The sequence below is a fragment of the Scyliorhinus canicula genome, chromosome 1 (genome assembly GCF_902713615.1).
Source record: "Scyliorhinus canicula chromosome 1, sScyCan1.1, whole genome shotgun sequence".
NCBI lineage: Eukaryota > Metazoa > Chordata > Chondrichthyes > Carcharhiniformes > Scyliorhinidae > Scyliorhinus > Scyliorhinus canicula.
This window is the reverse complement of record NC_052146.1, coordinates 289168337-289193486: the sequence shown is the minus strand read 5'-3', so window position 1 is coordinate 289193486 and position 25150 is coordinate 289168337.

Here is a 25150-nt window from a genome sequence, read left to right as displayed (position 1 = left end):
AAAGGGGGGGAACTATTTGGCAGGACGGGTCCGCGGGCGGCCGGCTCTCCAGCTGTATCAGCAGCTACAGCTGGGTGCTCTATACTGCATGCCTGCTACCCCCCCCCCCCAGACGGAGGATTGGTGGCCGCTTTGCGCCGGTTTTCCGGTCGCAAAAGGCCACCGTTCCCACGCCAGCGTCAGGACATAGTCTCCAAATTGAAGAATCCAGCCCCTTTTCTGTGTCTATTTCTTGTGAATTAAGTGAATCGGTGGTTAATTCCCATCACCTGCATTCAATTAAACACATTAATGTACAATTATCACTGATACTTCCTTCAACCAGAAACATGTCCAGCACTTGCTTAAAGGAATTCAACAAATTGATGTCCACAGCACAAGCTGGCGGCCAATTCCAGAGATTCTCTGAGGAATGAAAAACTTCCCTTGACATGTAGCCTAGATCCAGTCTTATGCATAACAATTGTGGTCCCTAGTCCTTTCTAACCTATTGAGTTAAAACTGTTAACTGACACACAATCTATTTCTTTCAGACATATGTCTCTATGCATCTCCGATGTGTAGTGTCACAATTTTTTCAGTTTGTTTTGAAAACTAAGGAGCTCTCTGGTGGAATTTAGTCCTGTGGTCCTTCTTTGCACCCCTTTCAAAAGGCTGAATATCAGCCACCATGTCAGGGGATTAAGCTGGACACAGTTTTCCAAGTGAAGCCTAACCAGGCTAATATACCATCAATAACCACAAGACGAAAATGGTGAAACTATTGAGGCTCCTGCAATTGGAACCAGAATGGGCTGATCAGCCGTGTCGGAGGTACCGGTGGGCTGGGAACAGCCAGGCAAGCAGGGGTCCTGAGGCACGGTCCAAGATGGCGGAGAAGATGGCGGCGCCCTTGGGGCGCACTTGGCGGATGGCATCCAAGATGGCAGCGCCCACGGGCCGCACGGGGCTTGTGGTGGAGCAGATGGCGGCGCCTCTGGATCACGCGTGAGGGTTGTAGCAATGCTGGGCCTGGAAACAGCGACGACCGACGACACTGCCTGGCAATTACAGTTCCTACCGAGTATCCATAGAGCCCGCAGGAAATCGTCCTGAGACTCCCCTGGGAGCTACCGTCTCATGGCCAGGAGGTGCCTGGCGAACATTTGATTCACAGACTTGATGTACTGTTCCTTTAGTAGCGCCATTGCTTCTGTGTGGGTGGGCACGTCCCAGATGAGGGCTTGCGGGATCACCCGTGAGTAGAGGATCTGGAGCTTCTGCAGGTCTGAGACTTCCTCCGTGGCTGCTCCGAGGTATCCTTCAAAGCAGGCTAGCCAGTGCTCGAAGGTGGCTGTGGCGTCAGCTGCGTGAGGGTTCAGCTCCAGGCCATCAGGCTTGATCAAGACATTCACCTCTTAAAAATCTTGTGCAATAAATTGATGTACCATCAATGACCGCGAGACGGAAATGGTGAAGCTATTGAGGCTTTATTGCACAAGATGTTGAGCCTCCTGCAGCTGGAACCAGAATGGGAGCAGCGCAGGAGAGCAAACACTTTTGTACGGCGCCTTCTGGGAGGAGCCAGCAGGCTGGGATTTACTGTGGTACCTGTAATACAGTGGCAGTACCGTAATACGCGTAGTGTGTTACCAGTGGTGTTTACCACACAGGTAAACCTTATTTGACCTAAACATCCTTTCTTCACGTACCTTCTGAAATTTGTGCATTAGGATGCCTAAATATCTGTCTTTCTCCAACTTCTTCAATGCTTTACCTTGAAGGCTGCCTGAACGTTCAGCATTCACCCTGCCCACATGGGTAACGATGCACGTATCCATGTTAAACAAGATGCTTGCTGAGGGCATACCGATCCCTTCATTGTAACGCATAACAGAAGGTTCGAAAAGGCTCTTTTACACAGGGGGGTGTCAGCGGAATTCTCTGCTATAAATTAGTATTGATGCAGAATCCAGAAATTCCATTAAAAAAAGAAATTAAACGGTTGGGTGAAATTAAAAAAAGGAATGTTAATGGGGATGGGAACGAGCATGGAGAGTGTGGAAAGGCTAGCTGGTTCTGTTAGAGTTAACTGCCTGACAACTGATGTAAGCAGAGTGCAGTGTGCAGCTGACTTTACTGATCTGAGGTGTACTGACACTCTGCGTGTGACAATTGGCTTGCTTTCCCATCATGTCCAAGGAAGCCGTCCCCCGCAAGCATTAATCCGCACTCTGAGGAGACGGAGAAGGGAGCAACATTAAAAAGCAAAATACTTTTTCCACTTTTGTATTCCGGGTGGAAGGGTGATTGAAACCCAAATATTTTACCCAGAGGCATCCAGCCTACACTCCACCATTGTCCTGCCTGTTTCATTGTTCACTATTGGATTGGGTGTGGTTTACTATTTGATGCATTACCACACCTGAATATAGGATTTTGTTACTATTTTGTGGGCATTGCAAACAGGGACAGCATTTACTGCCCATCCCAACTTCTCTTCAGAGGGCGTGGTGAGCCGCATTGATGACCCTCTGCAGTCCACCTGGTGTAGGTACACCTACAGTGCTGTTAGGGAGAGAGATCCAGAATTCTGTCCCAGCGGTAGTGAAGGAGCGGCCATATATTTACAAATCAGCATGGTGTATGGCTTGGAGGGGACCCTGCAGGTGGTGGTGTTCTTCTGCCTTTGGTCTTCTAGTTGGTAGGGATCACAGGTCTGGAAGGAACTATAGAAGGAGAATTGTTGAGTTGCTGCAGTGAAAACACTTTAGAATCATAGAATCACTACAGTGCAGAAAGAGGCCATTCGGCCCATTGAGTCTGCACTGACCCTCTGAAAGGGTACCCTACCTAAGGTCAGGCCCCCACCCTATCTCCTTAACTCAGTAACCCCCCCCCTAACCTAACCTTTTGGACACTAAGGGGCAATTCACCTTACCTGCGCATCTTTGGCCTGTGGGAGGAAACTGGAGCATCCAGGGGAAGCCCACGCAGACACAGGGAGAACGTGCAAACCCCACATAGACACCCAAGGCCGGAATTAAACCCAGGTCCCTGGAGCTATGATGCAACGGTGCTAACCACTGTGCCACTGTGCCGCCAATTTATCAGTGTATCACATTGTATCACATTTATCAATGTATCACATTTTTGTGGCAGGCCTAAGATAGCTATGATGATTTTAGGTGCTGGGTACATCACACTCACTCACTGCCATTAAAATTTGGACTCAAATGTTAGACAATATAACTGTAACATGGGTCTGTTTCACTTCTGTGCATTTTCTCTGCTGCTAACGTAGACAGTTGAAAATTTTAGTCAACGCATTAATAAAGAAAATTAAAATCACCCCCATAGGGTGATGGAGCTCATATATGGGGAGAATTCGTCCATTTTGTTCAGCAGATGTAAAAGTTCCAACTTTCCTGAGAATAATGGTGGGGGGGGGGTGGGGGGGGGGGTGGGGGGGTGGCATTCAACTTCCTGAGGAGTCTGGTACAGCAGGAAAAGCCAGGCATGAAAACCTATGATGAAATAGTGGAAATATTGCAGCGTCATTATTCACCAAAACCTTTAGACATTGCAGAATGTTTCATAAGTGCAACCAAGAATAAGGCGAATCGATTGTACAGTTTGCAGCTACCTTGAATAGACTGGCTGAACATTGCAAATTCGGGGATGTGTTAAAAGATACCATCAGAGATAGATTGGTCTGTGGTTTAAGGAGCAAAGCTATTCAAAAGAGATTGCTAACCGAAAGCAAGCTGACCTTAAAGAAAGCTTTGGAAGTTGCTGTGGAATTAACAGCCAGAGAAGCTCAACAGTTAAGTTCGAGCACAGGAATTCACATTGAAACCTGAACACAGCCACAGACTTGCACTTGCCATCGGTGATCCAAAACCGGGCACTCAGCTGCATATTGTCGGTGCAGAGACATCATGTGCAGGAACTGTGGCAGAAAGGACCACTGGAAAAAGAAACAAGCTTCAGGCAAAAGCTGCAAATAGCAAGAACCAAATAAATCAAATGGAAAACTAAATGAAGGGAAAAGCGCCTACGTGGTATAAAAGGACGATTCACAGTGGAAAGATGAGCTGTTATGAAAGGTATTGGCTGTCGCTGGTGAAACAAGCCATTACTGGGCAATCAGTTGGTGAAGGTGGAGGTGGACACTGGGGTAGCCATCTTGTTGGTACCAGAAACTGTTTATCAAGCAAAACTTAGACATATTGCGCTGAAACCCTCAAAGATTGTGTTAAAAAGCTACACTGGAAACGTGGTTCCTTTGAGGGGCTGTATTCAGGTAAAACTACCATTCAATGGACAGATGGCAGATTTGTCCTTGCACATAGTCAAAGGGAATTATCCAGCACTGATGGGTAGAACGTGGCTGGAAAAGATCAGATTAAATTGGGTCGAGGTCAGTCTCATTACATTTTCCAGAGTGGTATTCAATAAAGGAGATAGCTAGAGGCTATCTCGTCTGGGGCTAGATGCCAAAATTGAGGAAAAGGTGATGAGTCAGAGTACAGGAGGGAGATAGAGAGCCTAGTGCCATGGTGCAACAACAACAATCGCTCCCTCAATGTCAGCAAAATTAAGGAGCTGGCCATTGACTTCAGGAAGCAAAGTGTCATACGTACCTCAATGGTGCCAAGGTGGAGATGGTTGACAGCTTCGAATTCCTAGGTGTGCACATCACCAACAGTCTGTCCTGGTCCACCTGCGTCGATGCTACGACCAAGAAAGTATAACAGCATCTGTGCTTCCTTAGGAAACTAAGGAAATTCGGCATATCCACATGGACTCTTATCAATTTTTACAGATGCACCATAGAAAGCATCCTATCCGGCTGCATCACAGCCTGGTATGGCAACTGCTCAGCCCAAGACCGTATGAAACTACATAGATTTGTCAACACAGCCCAGTCCATCACGTGAACTGGCCTCCCATCCATTGACTCTATCTACAGCTCCCGCTGCCTTGGGGAAGCGGGCAGCATACTCAAAGACCCCTCCCACCCGGCTCATTCTCTCTTCCAACTTCTTCCATTGGGCAGGAGATACAAAAGTCTGAGAACACGCACGAACAGACTCAAAAACAGCTTTTTCCCACTGTTATCTGACTCGTGACTGACCCTCTTATGGACCGAACTGATCTCTCTACGCATCTTCTCTACTGTTGTTGCACTATACTCCGTATGCTTCACTTGTTATCGATGTCTAAGTATTTACATTGAGTAGGGGATTTTCACAGTAACTTCATTGCAGTGTCAATGGAAGCCTACTTGTGACACTAATAAGGATTAGTAATATTATTTATCCTCTACTATGTTTTTCATGTGTGGAACAGTCTGTATGCAGAACAGTGCTTTTCACTGTACCTTGGTACACATGTCAATAAATCAAATCCAAGTCAAAAATGTGTTTGTTTTTCACAAATGTGGAGACTGCCGCCATTAACCCACTGCACACACCTGTGGGAATGGCCAGAAGAGGCCTGGCAATGGGTACATGTTGATTATGTCGAACCATTTGAAGGGCATATGTTTTTCATACCAGTCGATGCTCACTCAGATTGGCCTGAAGTGGCCACCATGAAGTCAACAACAGTGGAGAGAGCAGTTGAGGGATTGGGTGAAATCTTCAGTATATTTGGTTTCCCTGAACAACTGGCAGAAAGTTTTGTACACCTCCTGGGCATCCAAACCTCCGCTACAGGAACGGTAGGGCAGCACGGTAGTACAGTGGTTAGCACTGTGGCTTCACAGCGCCAGGGTCCCAGGTTCGATTCCCCGCTGGGTCACCCCATGTCTGCGTGGGTTTCCTCCGGGTGCTCCGGTTTCCTCCAGCAGTCCAAAGAGGGGCAGGTTAGGTGGACTGGCCATGCTAAATTGCCCTTTGTGTCCAAAAAGGTGAGGAGCGGTTTTTGGGTTACGGGGATAGGGTGGAAGTGAGGGCTTAAGTGGGTTGGTGCAGACCCGATGGGCCGAATCGCCTCCTTCTGCATTGTATGTTCTATACTTTGTGGATAGCACAATCGCTTCACAGCTCCAGGGTCCCAGGTTTGATTCCGGCTTGGGTCACTGTCTGTGCGGAGTCTGCACATCCTCCCCGTGTGTGCGTGGGTTTCCTCCGGGTGCTCCGGTTTCCTCCCACAGTCCAAAGATGTGCAGGTTAGGTGGATTGGACATGATAAATTGCCCTTAGTGTACAAAATTGCCCTTAGTGTTGGGTGGGGTTACTGGGTTATGGGGATAGGGTGCAGGTGTTAACCTTGGGTAGGGTGTTCTTTCCAGGAGCCGGTGCAGACTTGATGGGCCGAATGGCCTCCTTCTGCACTGTAAATTCTATGATCTATGATAATGGCCCAAAAAAATACCTGCAAGCGAGATATGAAGATGGTGGACATTGACACCGACAGCAGAGAGGGGGTCACTGACGGCCACGACCTCTGGAGGGCCGACTGTTTGAGAGGGCATTGGCGAGCAGACATGAGAAGATCAGCCGGCCGAGAAGAGGGTCCAGAGAAACAGAGGCCAGTGAGGTTGCAGGACTGCACCTTCACAGCCCATTGTCTTGATCTGCAGTCAATGCGGCAGAGGCTGCAATGGAGAATGGGGCTCCTGCACCACCATTGCCTTACGAGATAGAAGGCTGCCACAGATTGGCCAGTACAGTGCGATTTTATTTCTGAATCTTATTGTTCGAAATCCATTGTAACTTGGAGCCTCTCCGTATCTGCTGCCGCTAACTGCAAACCTGTCCATCCACCTGTAGTCGTTTGCAGTATGGTAAGTTGTTGGCCCGCTCTTGAAAGCACGGCTGGTAAGTGAAAAAACATGTAGCACATTTTACATAAAAGAATAACAGATGGCCGAGAGATGAAGAACTTAGCTTTGGGCCTCATACTGTACATGTTTGTGGGACAATGCCAAAACTAACTTGGGCCCATGTTCACCTTCATATTGCAATCAGAGCCATCTGTTACTGCATATTGCAACATTACGAGCTGATTTCATGCTCCATGTTCTGCCAGCCCACTCCTGTAGGTGATTCGCGCCGAGGGATGCTCCTCACATCCAAGTGGCGACCTCGGTACGTACCAGGGGCACCAGGTTACTCCAATCCCAGCAATGCTGATTGGCAGAGGGAAGCTTTTGACTTGCAGCAAGCAGCGCGTGTTCACAGCAAAAAACAGGTGTAATAAATTATCAGTAAACAAGAATTTGAAACTGTTACCTAGGTGACTGTGCTACCATTTGTGCCACTATTAACATCAGTCATACTTGTTGCCTTAGATTCTATATAGTGTAATGAAGCACATTGGTGTCTTATGGATTTGATGAGACCATGGAGAGGCACATCTTTATTAATGCACCACATGCATTCTCAATGATAATGGCAGGTTTAACATATTTAATATTGCCACACTCCCAGCTGAGACTGAGTTGTATAAAGCACTCCTGCTGCTCTCAGTTCGTAGATTTCATAAAATTTACAGTGCAGAAGGAGGCCATTCGGCCCATCGTGTCTGCACCGGCCCTTGAAGAGAGCACCCTATTTAAGCCCACGCCTTCACCCTATCCCCCGAACCCAGTAACCCCACCTAACCTTTTGGGCTTTAAGGGGCAAGTTAGCGTGGCCAATCCACCTAACCTGCACATCTTTGGACTGTGGGAGGAAACCGGAGCACCCGGAGGAAACCCACGCAGACACGGGGAGAACGTGCAAACGCCGCACAGGCAGTCACCCGAGGCCGGAATTGAACCCAGGACCTTGGAGCTGTGAGGCAGCAGTGCTAACCACTGTGCCACCTTGCCGCCCAGTTATGTGTTCAAATACTTCCAGAGACTTGTACACAAAATCTGGACATCGTGGGAGGCCTTCTGGACGGAACATTAAACTGCAACGTGCTTTAGAACGCGGAAGAGGAAACCCTGAGGTCACGAAAGGTGCAGTACACATTCTTTTTTTCTCACTCCCTGCTTTCTCACTTTAAAGTATTAGTTGGGGACCACCGCTGTCAGAACAATGCTAAACTGTCATTCTTGTTTTCAAGTTTGGTAAAATGAGGTGATCCATAATCATTTGGGGGTCTTCTTCGTCTTCTTGCTGCACAGGTTATCACTCCCCCTCCTCTGCAGGTGTTAAGGTGGGATGGGCAATAGCACTGTGAGCTCTGGCTACACTCTGAAGCCAGACAGTGCGTGCGAGCAAGCCGTTCACACATTTTAACAGCTGTGGTCGGCTACATTAAGGGTATCGCAGTACCTAGGTGGGATGTACCTTATACTGTAGTATGAATGGCAAAACCTGCCTGCTGGTTCCACCCAGCAGGCGGAGCATAAGAGTCTGTGTTCCACCCACAGCAGTCATTCTGTACCGGAGCTGCTGGGGTAACTACTTGTTCATGAAAGCCTTCAATTGGACTACAATCTCACTTCAGTAGTGATTGATCGTGCATCAACAGCTTGCTGGCACTAATGTTTTGCCCTGCATCTTAATTGGTCTTATACCGCTGGTGCTAAGGAGCTGACGCCAGATTGCCCTGAGCAATCAACTGGAGCCAGGACCACTGCTAATTATCACTGAAAGCAACAGATTTAACATTGCTCCTGCTCTGGGGGAGTTGCAAATACATTTGATGTTGCAAATAAGGCCATGCCAGTGTGATATGTTCCCTTCCTTTAAATGTTGTCTAATTAACAAAGCAAAACCACACAGATCTTATTTGAAAAAAGGAATGGTCTTGGCAATCACAGCCTAATTAAAGAGCGTAAAAAGCTATGGTTCTGGTTCTTGGTCCCACCTCTCCCTTGATCTAACTTGTTCTGCCTTGGCACTGACTGTGACTTGATGGCAGACACACACAAGCTGCCTTAGCTCTGACTGACATCAACATGTCCAGTTTACTCAACCAACATTGGCCCACTTTGCTGCAAGTGAAAATTGGACAATTCTGGGATTTTCCTCTTGCCCAGTTTTCCTGCATGCATTTCATCCTTTGCACTCAGGAAAAAAACATGTATTTGCACAGCACCTTTCACAACCTCCAGGTGTCCATTAGTGCTTTAGAGCCAATTAAGTACTTTTTGAAGTGTAGCCATCGCTGTTAATGTAAGCAGCGCAGAACCAATTTATGTGCAGCCAGCTCCCACAAACAGTAATGTGATGATGACCAGAAAATCTGATTTTTGATGTTTGTTGGGGCCCACATATCAACCAGGATATCATAGGAGTCAATACCCACTCTTCTTAGAAATAGTGTGATGGGACCGTCTTTTCCATTTACCTGAGATTTCATATGGGGCTGTTGTAATATGCCTTTAAGAGATTGCAGCATGGTGTTACTAGGTAGGAAGTGTGTCATGCAATATAATCTCTTCAAGCATATTACAGCCGGGGCCTCAGTTTAACATCTCACCTGTAAAGATGGCATCCCTGGCAGTGTAGCGCTCCCTCAGTACTGCGTTGGAATGCCACCTTTGAGTGCTCAAGGTCCAATCGTATAACCGAATGTGATACAATCCTGCCTTTAAAATGTCAAAGCACTGAGATCATCTACTTAGCCAAGTGCCCCCCTCCAAACAATTCTGACTATTTTCTTAAAGCACGGTGGCATTTGAAATCAGCATGGGATAGTCAGATGATACTGTTTCTCCTTTGCACGCTCAGATAACAGACCAGTTCAGCAACACTCACCCTAACCCCTAACTCTAACCCAAACCCAGATTTACAGACAGAAGTGTTTAGCAAAAGACAAGCACTCAAGCTTTTAATTCCCCACCCCCCACCACCCTCGCCTATGATTTTTCTTCACAATCACTGGCAGCATTCCCTATTTAATTCTCAGAGGCTCCAGAGGAATCCGGGAGATGTTGGCACCCCGATGCTCAAGAGAAGTCCTGCACCAACTGCATTTTTCCTGCGATGCAGTGCTCGAGATTACGGTTGCATCTGAACCTTGCTTTGAGGCAAATCGCAACTGTCTCCGAAAGGTTGAGTTTGTTTAGTCTTTAACTGAGAGGTAGGCGAGACCCGTGTAGCAACTCTGAGCAGGAACATGGCATTGGATCAGAGCCAACGAGCTACAGGATGCAAGTCACTCATCAAATTTACACTACACTGGCTTCAGTTGATTAAAATTTCCCCGGTGCTTGACATTTACATCAATGTTTAAGCCAATTGGTCCCACTGGATAAATTGCCCCGAGACGTACTCCTGTTCTCTTGTGCCTAACCGGTTTGTTAGTGAGGGGAGAAATAAAACACACGCACACACAAAGAAATATCCGTGAATAGTTGGATGTTTGTCAACAGCTATATAAGGATCGATAGGTTAATATCTTTTCTTTAATAGGACTTCATTTCTGCTTTATGTTTAGAGGGCATTTGTTCCTCTACTTTTCCTGGTGGCATGGGGTTTTGCAAGGGGCGAGGTGGGATGGGTCCGACGTTGTGGGATATGGGTTACCATGGTGATGCACGGTGCACCGTATTTGTTATGACATGGGATGCATTTCCTGAAAGGGTGGGGGATGTAAGTTCAATAGTAACTTTCAATTGAAAGAAAGATTGGACAGGCACTTGGGAAGCAAAACACATGCAAGTCGAGGGGAGATACGCAGGTTACGTGGATTGGCTCTGCTAAATTGCCCCTTTGTGGCTCGGGATATGTAGGTTTGGTTAAGGGGTTATTGGGGCAGACAGGGAAGTGGGCTTGGCTGGAGTGCTCTTTCAGAGGGTCCTTGCAGGCTCAATGGGCCAAATGGCCTCCTTCTGCATTGCAGGGATTCTACCATTCTATGAAATAACAGGACAATGGGACTAAGTGAGCCAGCATTGGCATGATGGGCCAAGTGGCCTCTTTGTGACAGTCCTGTGATTCTAATACCACTGTCATTTTCAAAGGAGGTGAGGACTAATTTCTCAGATTCCTGTCCTTTGTGCCAGCACAAATAGAATTCAAATGGAAATTGAGACAGGGCTCGTTCTGTTTAATTGGGGGTGACACAGTTTTCCATTGAGCCAGCTTTGCTCACGCGGCTGGAAGGTCCACTACAGCAATTTAGAATATGAACCTGGCCCATTTCAAGCTGGCATCGTTGAAAATCGACCCCATGATCCGGCAGTGCATCTGGGAAATCACTAAACAGCCCCGTGGTCGGGCATCGGTTAACATTACAATCTCAGCGCCAGGTCTCCATTGGGCCTGGCGAAGAGAGCAGCAGGAGGCAATGGAAAGCGTGCACTGTTAATGAATGAAGAGTAAAGGTCCATTGGGAACTCACCACTGCGAGCTCATTCAACAGAGATCAGAGTTCAGCTCAAAACAAATCTAAAAATTAATCATCAAGACCTGCACACAGAAATTGGATGCGACCTATGAAATAACACTATCCTTGGCATGAAATCATTTTGAGTGGGTAGTTTGTGGATGAATGTAGACTGAGTTCTGTCAATTCTGCTATTCATTTCTGGTGGAAAAACACCACTCGGGGGCAATCGGGCGCAATGCAATCGATCTATGGCTGGTGGTGACTCATCCGTAACTTTTCAGTAGTTCTCTGGCGTTCACTGGGTTACACATGAGGGGCGTGCACCATGAATTGGCAGGCTGTCTCCAGCTTCATCGAACCAAATCTCTCTGTCAGTTCACCCATGTGTGACATTCTTCATGTGTCAACAAAACACAGCCTGCTGACTTCTGAACATTAGCGGGCGGTGGCTAAGCTTGATTCCTGACCTCATCCAATGTCAATAAGTCCATGCTTCCAGGGGGCGGATGTCATCGGGAAATGGGGAAACCTGCCTGCTTCATTTCCCTGTTTGAACTAATGGTGCTGAAGCCCTGCCCTGGCTGTGATCGATCACCTTGAGGCGATTATCTGAGCCGTTGTTCTCACCAGATGCTTCTTAAACCAGAGTTTGAATTAAAAAATGTCAGCACCTTTAATTGGAACTCGTATTCTCTGAATGATTAGTCCAGACCTCTGAGTTTGGTTACATACGCACACTACCCATTATTGATTGTACAGTGTCAATAAATCATGATTGTCGCTGAACTCATCTGCCAGATTCCAAGATTGACGGAGAAGTGCGCGCAATCCTGCTTAACTCATGCATTCAGCAAGAACCTACAATTCGCTCATCAAAATACCCATCTGGCCCGTGAATGATAAGGTTTTCCTCCCTATTGCTCTTTCCCAGATTCTGTTCCAAGAACAGATTATTTCTTCGATCAAACGTTTAGTCCTAATGTCAGTCTAACGTTCACCCTTAACCACTTTAAATTGTACCCTCTTATCTCAGTATCAGGCAGTGCTTCAGATTTATTTTTTGCTGCAGCCTTTGACAGCTTGATGGATAGTGGGACGCAGTAGCCATTAGATGCAGTAGCTTCATGATAACACCCATACTTTGGGGAATTTGTCAAGATTTCAAGGCTTATTGACACGGTTGAAATAACCTTTTGGCTTTTTGTACATAGCTTTGAGCAGCCGTTCTTCCTGTTTTGACAACTGGATTCAGCACATTTGACAAAGAAACCAAAATTGGTGGCCAGCTGGCAAAAATAATGCCGGTGGTTTTCGGAAGAACTGTGCAGAGGTTGGCGACTGGGTGTATTCAGCCCAGGGGTGGCACAGTGGTTAGCACTGCTGCCTCACAGCGCCAAGGACCCAGGTTCAATTCTGGCCTAGGTGACTCTGTGTGGAATTTGTGCATTCTCCCCCTGTCCACATGGGTTTGCACCGGGTGCTCCGGTTTCCTCCACAGTCCAAAGGTGTGCAGGTCAGGTGGATTGGGCGTGATGAATTGCCCCTTAGTGTCCAAAAGATTGGGTGGGGTTGCTGGGTTGCGGGGATGGGATAAGTGAGGTGCTCTTTCCGAGGGCCGGTGCAAACCCGATGGGCTGAATGGCCTCCTTCTGCACTGTAGGGATTTTCTCAGTAAGGAAGATGAGCAAGGGTGGATCACTCAGTTCCTGAGATGACAAGCTGCCTTCTTTACTGCAGGATAACACTTTGGGGGGATATTCGAAAAGCAACGACATCCCATAACCGTCAATATCTAGAACTGAGTGACACATTGTGACAAACTTTGTACTTTGCAGTCTGTGCCAGGAGGTTGTGGATTCAACTCCTACTGCGGACACCTAGGCTGATTTTTCATTGCAGGGCTGAAGGAGCCCCGCAGTGTTGGAGGTGCCGTCTTTTAGTGGAGTATCTGTCTGCTCTTCCAGGTCGATGTTAAAGAGCAGTATTTAGAAGATCAGGATTTTCCTCAGAGTTTTGGCCAATATTTATCCGTCAGCTAAGGAAACAGACTCACTTTCACATTACTGGTTCTGGGAATTGGTGTAAATTTGCTGCTGCGTTTTGTCCATTCTAACAGTGACCACACGGGAGATGTTGACCGTAAAATGCTTTGCAGTTCTGATATATACTCAACTCTTCTGTTCTTTTTATTAGGGAGCACTCAGGTTCTGTCTCCCATTCTTATCCTGATTTCCCCAGAGCTGAGGTTGTGCATAGCTGAATGGGGAAAGCAACTTAGAACATAGAACATAGAACAGTACAGCACAGAACAGGCCCTTCGGCCCTCGATGTTGTGCCGAGCAATGATCACCCTACTCAAACCCACGTATCCACCCTATACCCGTAACCCAACAACCCCCCCTTTAACCTTACGTTTTAGGACACTGCGGGCAATTTAGCATGGCCAATCCACCTAACCCGCACATCTTTGGACTGTGGGAGGAAACCGGAGCACCCGGAGGAAACCCACGCACACACGGGGAGGACGTGCAGACTCCGCACAGACAGTGACCCAGCCGGGAATCGAACCTGGGACCCTGGAGCTGTGAAGCATTTATGCTAACCACCATGCTACCATGCTGCCCCAAACTTGATTTGGGATTGACGCTTGGCATCCATCAGCATCTGCCCATTGGCAGATGTCCCGGGCAAGGCTGCCTACCTATTCTCTTGGTGGCAAAAGCACGGGGCATATAGACGGGATATAAATAGTGAATGAAACAATTCCAGTGTGCTCTTCACAGGGAGGGTCAATCCCCTCATAATATGAAAACATGCAATGTCAAGGCTGTTATTTCACACCAGAAACCTTCAGTCCACGATGGTATTTATGTATAGATCTTCTCTGAGCCCTTGACATTGAATCTGATCTTTAACACTGCCCGGCATGTGTTAACTTGTACCCTGAAAATATATTGCATGACTACCAGAGGTAACTCTTAGCGCTGTGCAAACAATCTGCTCAAATGGATATTAGAAAAATTGAGATGAAAAAATGGGGTGCAATTCACCAGAAGAATTTCTAAGTGCATTCTCGGGCACGTTTGGTGGGGTGCTTCTCCCAGGCTGCAATGTCCAGATCGAGACCTCTATTCAAAGGCCCTGAAATGAAATGAAAATCACTTATTGTCACAAGTAGGCTTCAAATGAAGCCATTGTTTTGGGCCTCGGCTAGTTTCTCACCAGTCAAGGCCACAATTTTACGGCTCTCGGGGGCTGAACTCGCCAGCAGGATCAGCGCCTCACAGATTGGATTGGATTTGTTTATTGTCAAGTGTACTGAGGTTTAGTGAAAAGTATATTTCTGCGTGCAGTTCAACAGATAATTTAGTATGTACATGAAAAGAAAATACATAATAGGGCAACACAAGGTACACAATGTAACTACATAACACCGGCATCAGGTGACGCATGCAGCGCTGTAGTGTTAATGAGGTCAGTCCATAAGAAGGTCGTTTAGGAGTCTAGTAACAGCGGGGACGAAGCAATTTTTGAATCTGTTTGTGCGTATTTTCAAACTTTTGTATCTCCTGCCCGATGGAAGAAGTTGGAAGAGTGAGTAAGCCGGGTGGGAGGGGTCTTTGAGTATGCTGCCCGCTTTCCCCAGGCAGCGGGAGGTGTAGATGGAGTCAATGGATAGGAGGCAGGTTTGTGTGATGGACTGGGCTGTGTTCACGATTCTCTGAAGTTTCTTGCGGTCTTGGACCGAGCAGTTGCCATACCAGGCTGTGATGCAGCCAGATAGGATGCTTTCTATGGTGCATCTGTAAAAGTTGGTAAGAGTTAATGTGAACATGCCGAATTTCCTTTGTTTCCTGAGGAAGTATAGGCACTGTTGAGCTTTCTTGGTGTTAGCGACTGCGTGGGTGAATGAGGACAGATTTTTGGTGATGTGCACTCCTAGGAATTTGAAGCTGTCAACCATCTCCACCTCGGGCCCGTTGATGCAGAAAGGGTGTGTACAGTACTTTACTTCCTGAAGTCAATGACCAGCTCTTTAGTTTTGCTGGCATTGAGGAAGAGATTGTTGTTGTTGCACTACTCCACTAGGTTCTCTACCTCCCTCCTGTATTCTGACTCGTCGTTATTCGAGATCCGACCCATTATGATTGTGTTGTCAGCAAACTTGTAGATGGAGTTTGAACCAAATTTAGCCACGCCAGGCTTGTGTGTATTGGGAGTATAGTAGGGGCTAAGTCTACAGCCTTGCGGGGCCCGGTATTGAGGACTATTGTGGAGTAGGTGTTGTTGTTTAACTTTACTGGTTGTGGTCTGTGGGTCAGAAAGTCAAGGATCCAGTTGCAGAGCGAGGAGCCAAGGTTTTGGAACTTTGATATGAGCTTGGCTGTGATTATGATGTTGAAGGCGGAGCTGTAGTCAATGAATAGGAGTCTGATGTAGGAGTCCTTGTGGTCGAGATGCTCCAGGGATGAGTGTAGGGCCAGGGAGATGGCATCTGCTGTGGACTGGTTGCAGCGGAATGCGAATTGCAGTGGATCTCAGCATCCTGGGAGTATGGAGTTGATGTTCTTCAACCTCTTGAAGCACTTCATTACGATTGATGTCAGGGCCACCGGACGGTAGTCATTGAGGCACATAGCCTGGTTCATCTTTGGCACCGGCATGATAGTGATTTTCTTGAAACAGGTGGGAACCTCGGAGCGGAGTAGCGCAGGTTGAAGTTGTCGCGAACACACCCGCCAGTTGGTCCACACAAGATCTGAGTGCATGACCAGGGACTCCGTCAGGACCCGTTGCTTTCCGTGGGTTCACTTTCAAGAAGACTGATCTGACTTCTGAGGCTGTGACGGTAGGTATGGGTGTGTCTGAGGCTGTTCATAGAATCATAGAATTTACAGAGCAGAATCAGGCGATTTGGCCCCTTGCACTGTGCTTTGGAAAGAGCACCGTACTTAAGCCCACTCCTCCACCCCATCCCCAAAACCCAGTAACCCCACCTCATCTTTTGGACACGAATTGGCAATTTATCATGGCCAATCCACCTAACCTGCATATCTTTGGACTGTGGAAGGAAACCGGAGCACCCGGAGGAAACCCATGCGAACACAGGGAGAAAGTACAAACTCCAGACAGTCATTCACCCGAGGCAGGAATTGAACCCAGGCCCCTGGAGCTGTGAGGCAGCAGTGTGCCACTGTGCCGCCCAGTTGACAATGGTCTGTTGGATTCCTGCTCAAAACAAACATAGAATGCATTGAGTTCATCAGAGAAGGGTGCGCTGTTGGCAGAGATTCTAGTCGATTTCGCTGTGTAGCACGTTATGTTGTTTACGCTTTGCCACAACCGATGAGAGTCTGTGTTGTTAGTCATTCACTCTAGTTAGTCTGGGATTGTCTCTTGGCATCCCTGATGGCGTTGTGGAGGTCGTTCCGAGATTCCCTGTATAGCTCAGGGTCGCCTGTCTTGAACGCCTCAGACCTAGACTTCTGTAAGGTGTGGAACCCCCGGTTAAACCATTGTTTCCGGTTGGGGAATGTACCTACTACCTTCTTTGGCACGCAATCTTCGACACAGTTGCTGATGAAGTCTCTCTTGGCTGGCCACTGAGTTCACTGACTCCACGCAGTCACCTTGGAGCTCCTCCGTCCCCTCGGAGCAGCATTGCTCGACTTTCTTCATCAGATTCTCCCACTTAGGTTTCTACTTATATACCGGGAGAAGGAACACTGTCTTGTGGTCCGATTTTCCGAAGTACGGTCAGGGGATGGATCGGTAGGCGCCCTTGATGTTTGTGTAGCAGTGGTCAAGGATGTTGGGACCCCGGGTGGGACACGAGATGCATTGAATTGGATTGGATTTGTTTATTGTCATGTGTACCGAGGTACAGTGAAAAGTATTTTTCTGCGAGCAGCTCAACAGATCATTAAGTACATGGGAAGAAAAGGGAATAAAAGAAAATACATAATAGGGCAACACAAGGAATACAATGTAACCACATAAGCACCGGCATTGGATGAAGCATACAGGGGTATAGTGTTAATGAGGTCAGTCCATAAGAGGTTCATTTAGGAGTCTGGTAACAGCGAAGAGGAAGCTGTTTTTGAGTCTGTTCGTGCGTGTTCTCAAACTTCTGTATCTCCTGCCCAATGGAAGAAATTGGAAGAGTGAGTAAGCCGGGTGGGAGGGATCTTTGATTATGCTACCCGCTTTCCCCAGGCAGCGGGAAGTGTAGATGGAGTAAATGGATGGGAGGCAGATTCGTTTGATGGACTGGGTTGTGTTGACGACTCTCTGAAGTTTCTTGCGGTCCTGGGCCGAGCAGTTGCCATACCAGGCTGTGATGCAGCCCGATAGGATGCTTTCTATGGTGCATCTGTCAAAGTTGGTAAGAGTCAATGTGGACATGCCGAATTTCCTTAGTTTCCTGAGGAAGTATAGGCGCTGATGTGCTTTCTTGGTGGTAGTGTCGACGTGGGTGGACCAGGACAGATTTTTGGAGATGTGCACCCCTAGGAATGTGAAGCTGTTAACTATCTCCACCTCGGCCCCATTGATGCTGACAGGGGTGTGTACAGTACTTTGCTTCCTGAAGTCAATGACCAGGTCTTTACTTTTGCTGGCATTGAGGGATAGATTGTTGTCGCTACGCCACTCCACTAGGTTCTCTATCTCCCTCCTATATTCTGACTCGTCGTTATTCGAGATCCGGCCTACTATGGTGGTATCGTCAACAAACTTGTGGATGGAGTTTGGAACCAAATTTTGCCACGCAGTCCTGTGTGTACAGGGAGTAGAGTAGGGGACTAAGTATACAGCCTTTGCTTTGAATGTGAGCATTTGCAGCTAATTAAGTCTTTACAGATCCAGAAAGAGGGCAATCCCAGGTTGAAGAGGTGTGAATTGTCTCAAGTCAGGACAGTTGGTAGGATTTCCAGCTGGTTCAACGTGGAGAGGATCTCAACGTGCTCGCATTCAAAGCATTGTCTTGCATCTTTGACTTTGTCTATATATATGTTTCTGGAACATACCTCTTCATTCACCTGAGGAAGCAGCAGAGCTCCGAAAGCTCGTGTTTGAAACAAACCTGTTGGACTTTAACCTGGTGTTGTAAGACTTCTTACTGTGCTCACCCCAGTCCAACGCCGGTATCTCCACATTATTGTGGAGGAGGTGTTGTTGTTCATTCTTACTGACTGTAGTTTGTGGGTTAGAAAGTCGAGGATCCAGAGGCAGAGTGGGGAGCCAAGTCCTAGGTTTGGAGCTTTGATATGATCTTGGCTGGGATTATGGTGTTGAAGGTGGAGCTGTAGTCAATAAATAGGAGTCTGGTGTAGGAGTCCTTGTTGTCGAGATGCTCTCGAGATGGGTATAGAGCCAGGGGAATGGTGTCTGCTGTGGACCGGTTGCGATGGTATGCGAATTGCAGTGGATCAAGGCATTCTGGGAGTATGGAAGTGATGCACTTCATGACCAACCTCTCGAAGCACTTCATTACGACTGAAATCAGGGCCACCGGACGGTAGTCATTGAGGAATGTTGCCTGGTTCTTCTTTGGCACCGGTATGATGGTGGTCTTCTTGAAGCAGGTGGGGACCTCGGAGTGGAGTAGGTACAGGTTAAAGATGTCCGCGAAACCTCTACGAGCTGGTCCGCGCAGGCTCTGAGTGCACGACCAGGGATCCCGTCCGGGCCCGTCGCCTTCCGAGGTTTCACTTTCAGGAAGGCCGATCTGACTTGGGAAGCTGTGATGGTTGGTATGAGTGAGTTATGGGCTGCTGGGGCACTCGATAGCGGATTGTTGCTTTCTTGCTCGAACTGAGCATAGAATGTATTAAGTTCATCGGGGAGGGGTGCGCTGCTGCCGGAGATACTGCTCGGCTTTGCTTTGTAGCCCGTTATGTTGTTTAGGCCTTTCCACAACCGCCGAGTCTGTCTGTGACTCTAGCTTGGTTTGATATTCTCTCTTGACAACTCAGATGGCTTTACGGACGTTGTATCTGGATTTCTTGTATAGGTCAAGGTCATCTGTGTTGAACGCCTCAGATCTGTCCTTCAGTAGGGGGTCAATCTCGCGATTGAGCCATGGTTTCCGGTTGGGGAACGTACGTACTGCTTTCTTTGGCACGCAGTCGTCCACACATTTGCTCATGAAGTCTGTGACGGTGGTGGCATACTCATTTAAGTTGGTCGCTGAGTTCTTAAATGTGGACCAATCCACTGTCTCTAAGCAGTCACGTAAGAGCTCTTCTGTTTCCTCGGACCAGCACTGTACGACCATCTTAGCTGGATTCTCCCGCTTGAGCTTCTGCTTGAATGCTGGGAGAAGGAGCACCATCTTATGATCTGATTTCCCAATGTGCGGTCGGGGGATGGAACGGTATGCTTCCTTGATTTTGAAGTAGCAGTGGTCAAGAGTGTTGTCGCCCCTGGTGGGACAGGAGATGTGCTGGTTGAATTTTGGCAGTACACACTTGAGGTTGCCTTGCTGAAGTCTCCGGCCACGATAAACAAGGCCTCCGGGTGTTCTCTTTCTTAGTTGTTTATAATTGTGTACAGTTCGTCTAGCGCCTTCCTTACTTCTGCCCGGGGTGGGTTGTAGACCGCTGTGATAATGGCTGAAGTGAACTCACATGAAAGATAGTATGGGCGGCACTTCACGGTCAGGTATTCTAGGTCCAGGGAGCAGTAGGTCGCCAGGGTCACCTGGAGGAGTTGATGAGGAGGCAACCCCTCCACCCTTCGCTTTGCCTGATGACGCAGTGCAATCCGCCCGGTGAATTGAGAAGCCTTCAGGTTGTATGGCACAGTCCGGTGAGGCAGGGGTGAGCCATGTCTCTATGAAACAGAGCACACAACAGTCTCTTACTTCCCTCTGAGAGGTAAGTCTAGCATTAAGTTCATCCAGCTTGTTTTCGATCGCTTGGACGTTTGCCAGGAGTATGCTGAGGAGAGGGGTCTTGAAACCGCGTTGCTTCAGTTTAGCCTGCAGACCGCCGCATTTCCCTCACTTCCTTGGTCGGCGGCTGCGGCTGGATGGTCCTGGGATCAGCTGGGAGAAGTCTGACCTTGTGGAATGTAGGTGGCGTCTGGCAGGGTCCAGGGCGCTGGTGGGGACCAGGCCGCTGGTTACATTTCTGGGGTCGCGTCTGGCAGGGTCCCGGGCGCTGGTTGAGGTAGAGGGGTTGCTGGGGGGGGCATATTTGCGTTCCGGATCGGGTCCTTGTGCCTGGTCTCCACCATTTCGGGGGTCCTGGGTTGTGGGCAGGGGCTTCCTGAGGCAGGTTGGGCAGAGTCCTGTGGTCTGTTCCCTCATTGGGCACTCCTGGGGTCGGGCCTTGAAGTAGGCCCTGTTGGGCCTCCACGTGGATTTTTCTTTCTTCCATCTCCAGGTAGGTTGGGTTGCTGGGCAGGCCTCTCCGGGTCAGGTCGCTGGGCGGGCCTCTCGGGATCGAGTTGGGCCGGGTCTCGTCGTCGGGGGTCAGTTCGGGAGCTCCGGGGACTGGGCCAGGCGATCCGGGGGCTGGCATTGGTTGTTCGGCTGGGTTGGGAGCTCCGAAGTCCGGGTCGTCTCCAAATTGAGGTTGGGGCTTCACTTCCGGTTTGGACCCTTCCAGGTCATGGAGGTCAGGTCAGGTCAGATCAAAAGGACTCCACGGGCCTCGGAGGATTTCAAGCCAGTAATAAAAGATAAAAGAGAGAAGTTAGTAATAATGTTAGTCTTAGAATTAAATTTTAAAAGATTAGAACGATTGTAAGTTAAGTAAAAAGTGGATCTGTTGGGGAGAGCTTGCAGAGAGTCTCCTCGCTCCGGTGCCATCTGGTGCTTTTGCAGTACACTCTTGAAGCTGACCTGTTACAGGCTGATCAGTGGTGAATGTGTGAGACGATGCACTTGGGCAAACAAGGCATGGGAGTACATGATGAACGGGAGGACCCTGGGAAGCACCGAGGATCAAAGTGACCTTGATGTCCATGTACACTGGTCCCTTAAGGTGGCACGGCTGGTGAATAGTGTTTAAGAAGGCATATGGCATACTTGCCTTTATTAGCCGCGATGTATGTTTAAGAGCAGGAAGGTTATGCTGGAACTGTAGAAAATGTTGGTGAGGCCACAGCTAGAGTATTGTGCGCAGTTCTGGAATCCACATTATAGAAGGAGCAAAGAAGACTGAGGGGCGACCTGATGGAGCTGTACAAGATTATGAGGGAATTGGACAGGGTAGATAGGGAGCAGCTGTTCCCCTAAGTTGAAGGGTCAGCTACGAGGGGACACAAGTTCAAGGTGAGTGCAGGAGGTTTTGGGCGATTTGAGGAAAAAGCTTTTTTACTCAGAGGGTGGTGACAGTCTGGAGGGTGGTAGAGGCGGGTTGCCTCCCGTCCTTTAAAAAGTACCTGGATGAGCACTTGGCACACCATAATATTCAAGGCTATGGACCAGGCACTGGCAAATGGGATTTGTAGGCAGGTAAGGCCTTTTCCATGTGTCAGTGCAGACTCGATGGGCCGAAGGGCCTCTTCTGCGCTGTATTATTCTGTGATTCTGAGGAGGGATGTGATAGCATTGGAAAGGGTGCAGAGGAGATTGACCTGGATGTTGCCTGGGCTGGAGAGTTTTAGCTATGAAGAGAGATTGGATAGATTGGGGTTGTTTTCCTTGGAGCAGAGGAGTCTGAAGGGGGACATGATTGAGATTCTAAAATTAAGAGGGGCATAGATAGAGTAGACAGGAAGAAACATTCCCTCTTGGTGGAGGGAACAATGACCACCGGGCATAGATTTAAGGTGCGGGAAGGAGGTTTAGAAGGGATATGAGGAAAAACGTTTTCACCCAGAGGGTAGTGGGAGTCTGGAACTCGATGGTGGAGGCAGAGAACCTCAAAACATTTAAGAAGTATTTTGATGTGCACTTGCGATGCCAAGGCATACAAGGCTTTGGGGCAAGTGCTGGGAAATGGGATTAGAATAGTTTGGTGCTTGTTTTTGACCGGAGGCGATGCGTTGGGCCAAAAGGCCTATTCTATGCTGTAGGCCTCAATGACTCTATGACTCCTAACTGGATTCTGAAGAGCATAGCAATAACTTGTGATCATGCAGTGCCTTCATAACACAATAAAATGCCCAGAGGTGTGATATCAATTAAAGCATTTTTGACACTGAGCTACACAAAGAGATATCAGGACAGATAAACAAAAGCTTGATTGAAGAAATGGAGTGTAGAAGAAAAACAATCCACAGCTTAAACAGTGCCAGTACACACAAGGACCAGCAGTTAATGCAAAGATCAGGCAAAGGGACAGATGTGAAATAGTAACTGGAAATGAAAAGGAATGAAATGAAAATAAAAATCACTTATTGTCACGAATAGGCTTCAAATGAAGTTACTGTGAAAAGCCCCCAGTCGCCACATTCCGGCGCCTGTTCGGGGAGGCTGGTACGGGAATTGAACCGTGCTGCTGGCCTGCCTTGGTCTGCTTTCAAAGTCAGCCATTTAGCCCTGTGCTAAACCAGCCCCTTATAATAATAATCACTTATTGTCACAAGTAGGCTTCAATGAAGTTACTGTGAAAAGCCCCTAGTTGCCACATTCCGGCGCCTGCTCGGAGAGGCTGGTACGGGAATTGAACCCGCGCTGCTGGCCTTGTTTTGCTTTAAAGGCCAGCGATTTAGCCCGGTGTGCTAAACAAGCATGAATGGAAATCAAGCATAGGTCAGGAGACACCCATCCCCCACCTGAGTGCTACCAAATGCGGTAATCTATTCTCCCTGTCAGCCTGCCAACCCACGTGACAGGCCCGTAACTATTTCCAGCAAAGAAAGGATGCATAAAGGTGGATGCTTATGAATGGAGTCAAAATATTTTAATGGGAGTAAACACTTATTTAAAGAAACATGCACTGATCCAGATATCTAAATGCTCCAAAGGTGTGATGTTGGCATTCTCGGGGCTATGGCCCCCACGTGACACTCAATGCGCCTGGTTGCAATGGGATCCCATGGATGGAGAGTGTACCTCGTTGTGCCTCTTTGATAATCAGTTATGGTTCTGTGGATAGTGTGGTGGGACCCATAGTTTCAAAGTTTGGAATTTTTCAGACAGATCCTTATTGAAACTGAGGAGGGAAACCTAAATTTAAAAACAAATGGGAGACTGAGAAAAGGAATCTGGCCATCCCAGTTGCCAAGGAAACCAAGATTGGAAACCAAAATGCCTGGGGTGAAGGAACTTGGGTGAAATCATATAAAAGGACACAGGGAGCTTCTGGGGCTCAGTAACATGATGATGATGATGGCAGTAGTGAAGTACAGGCAGTGATGGTGTGGGAGATGGTGGTGTAGTGGTAACCTCACTCGAATGGTGCTCCAAAGGCCCAGGCATATGCTCGGGGGACCCGGTGGAATTTGAATTCAGTTAATCTGGAATAAAACTTGTCTCGGCAACGGTGACCATGCCAACTATCACTGGTTGTTGTAGAAACCCATCTGGTTCACTCGTGATCTTATAGAGAAGGGAATCAGCCACCCTTGCCTGGATTGGCCTCTATGTGACTCCAGATCTACAGTGAGGGATGAAAATACTGAAAATCTGAACTAAATGCAAAGGGGCGAGAATTCAAAAAGTCCATCAACTCCAGACTAGATAGAAAACTGACTAATCCAGCATGTATTAGGAAGAGCTCTGACCATTAGGTGTGGTTTAGATCGTAGAACATAGAATCAAAGGAGACCATCTCTGTACCGACCTTCTGAAGGGATATCCTCTCCCGTAACCCCACCTAACCTGCATATCCCTGGACACTTCGGGGCAATTTTATCATGACCAATCCACCTAACCGACACACCTTTGGACTGTGGGAGGAAGCTGGAGTTCCCGGAGGAAACTCACACAGACACGGGGAGAACATGCAAACTCCACACTTCACCCGAGACCGGAATAGAACACGGATTGCTGATTGCTAACCATCGTTCCCACCATGCCGTACTGAGGTTCCTAATATAATTTTTTCACATGTAGATTGACTGCAGTTCTTTTAATAGTTAGGTAAATGCATCGACTTGAGAAGCAAAAATTTGCTGAGCTCTGTGGAAACGAGTGGGCCTGTTTGGTAGCTCCTGTGAAGAGCCAGCACTGGCACAATTGGCCGAGTGGCCTCTCTGTTTGCTCTATCATCCCATTATTCTAACGTGACAGATCTGCTGTTCACTTCCAGCCTTTTCTGCGCACATTTTCAGGGTTTGTTGCCTTTGATGGAAAGGTGGCTTAGAGCAGCTCGATTCGCAATTCACCTCACGGGGAAAACTGAGGCTAAATCATGTTGGATGTTGGATTTGTTTATTGTCACATGTACTGAGGTACAGTGAAAAGTATTGTTATGCGTACAGTTCAGGCAGACCATTCCGTACATGAGAAAAATACATTGGGCAAACATAAATACACAATGTGGATACATAGACACAGGCATCGGGTGAAGAATACAGGACTGCAGCACGACTCAGGAGAGAAGAAGTGTGAAGAGATCAGATCAGTCCAGTTCAGTCGGACTTCCAGGTCGGGCCATCTGATCCAGTCCACAGGTGAGTGAGGATCTTCAAACCTGCAAGAGAACATAAAAGAGAAAGGTTAGTGATAATGTTGGTGAGATGTAGGAAGAGGATCTGTGTCAGAGAACTCGCAGAGAGTCACCACACTCCGGCACCATCTTGTATTTTAGTCAATGGTCAATGTGGTCAATGCATACTTATATAACTTCTGTCGAGTCAGAATCAGGGAAAATGCAATGGGAATGTAATATTAATGGACAGCTGAAACATGGTATGATCATGTGCAGCTTGTCCTGCCTGTGGTAGTGGGTCAGTGGCTGTCTAGGAAAGGAAAGACTTGCAAATATAT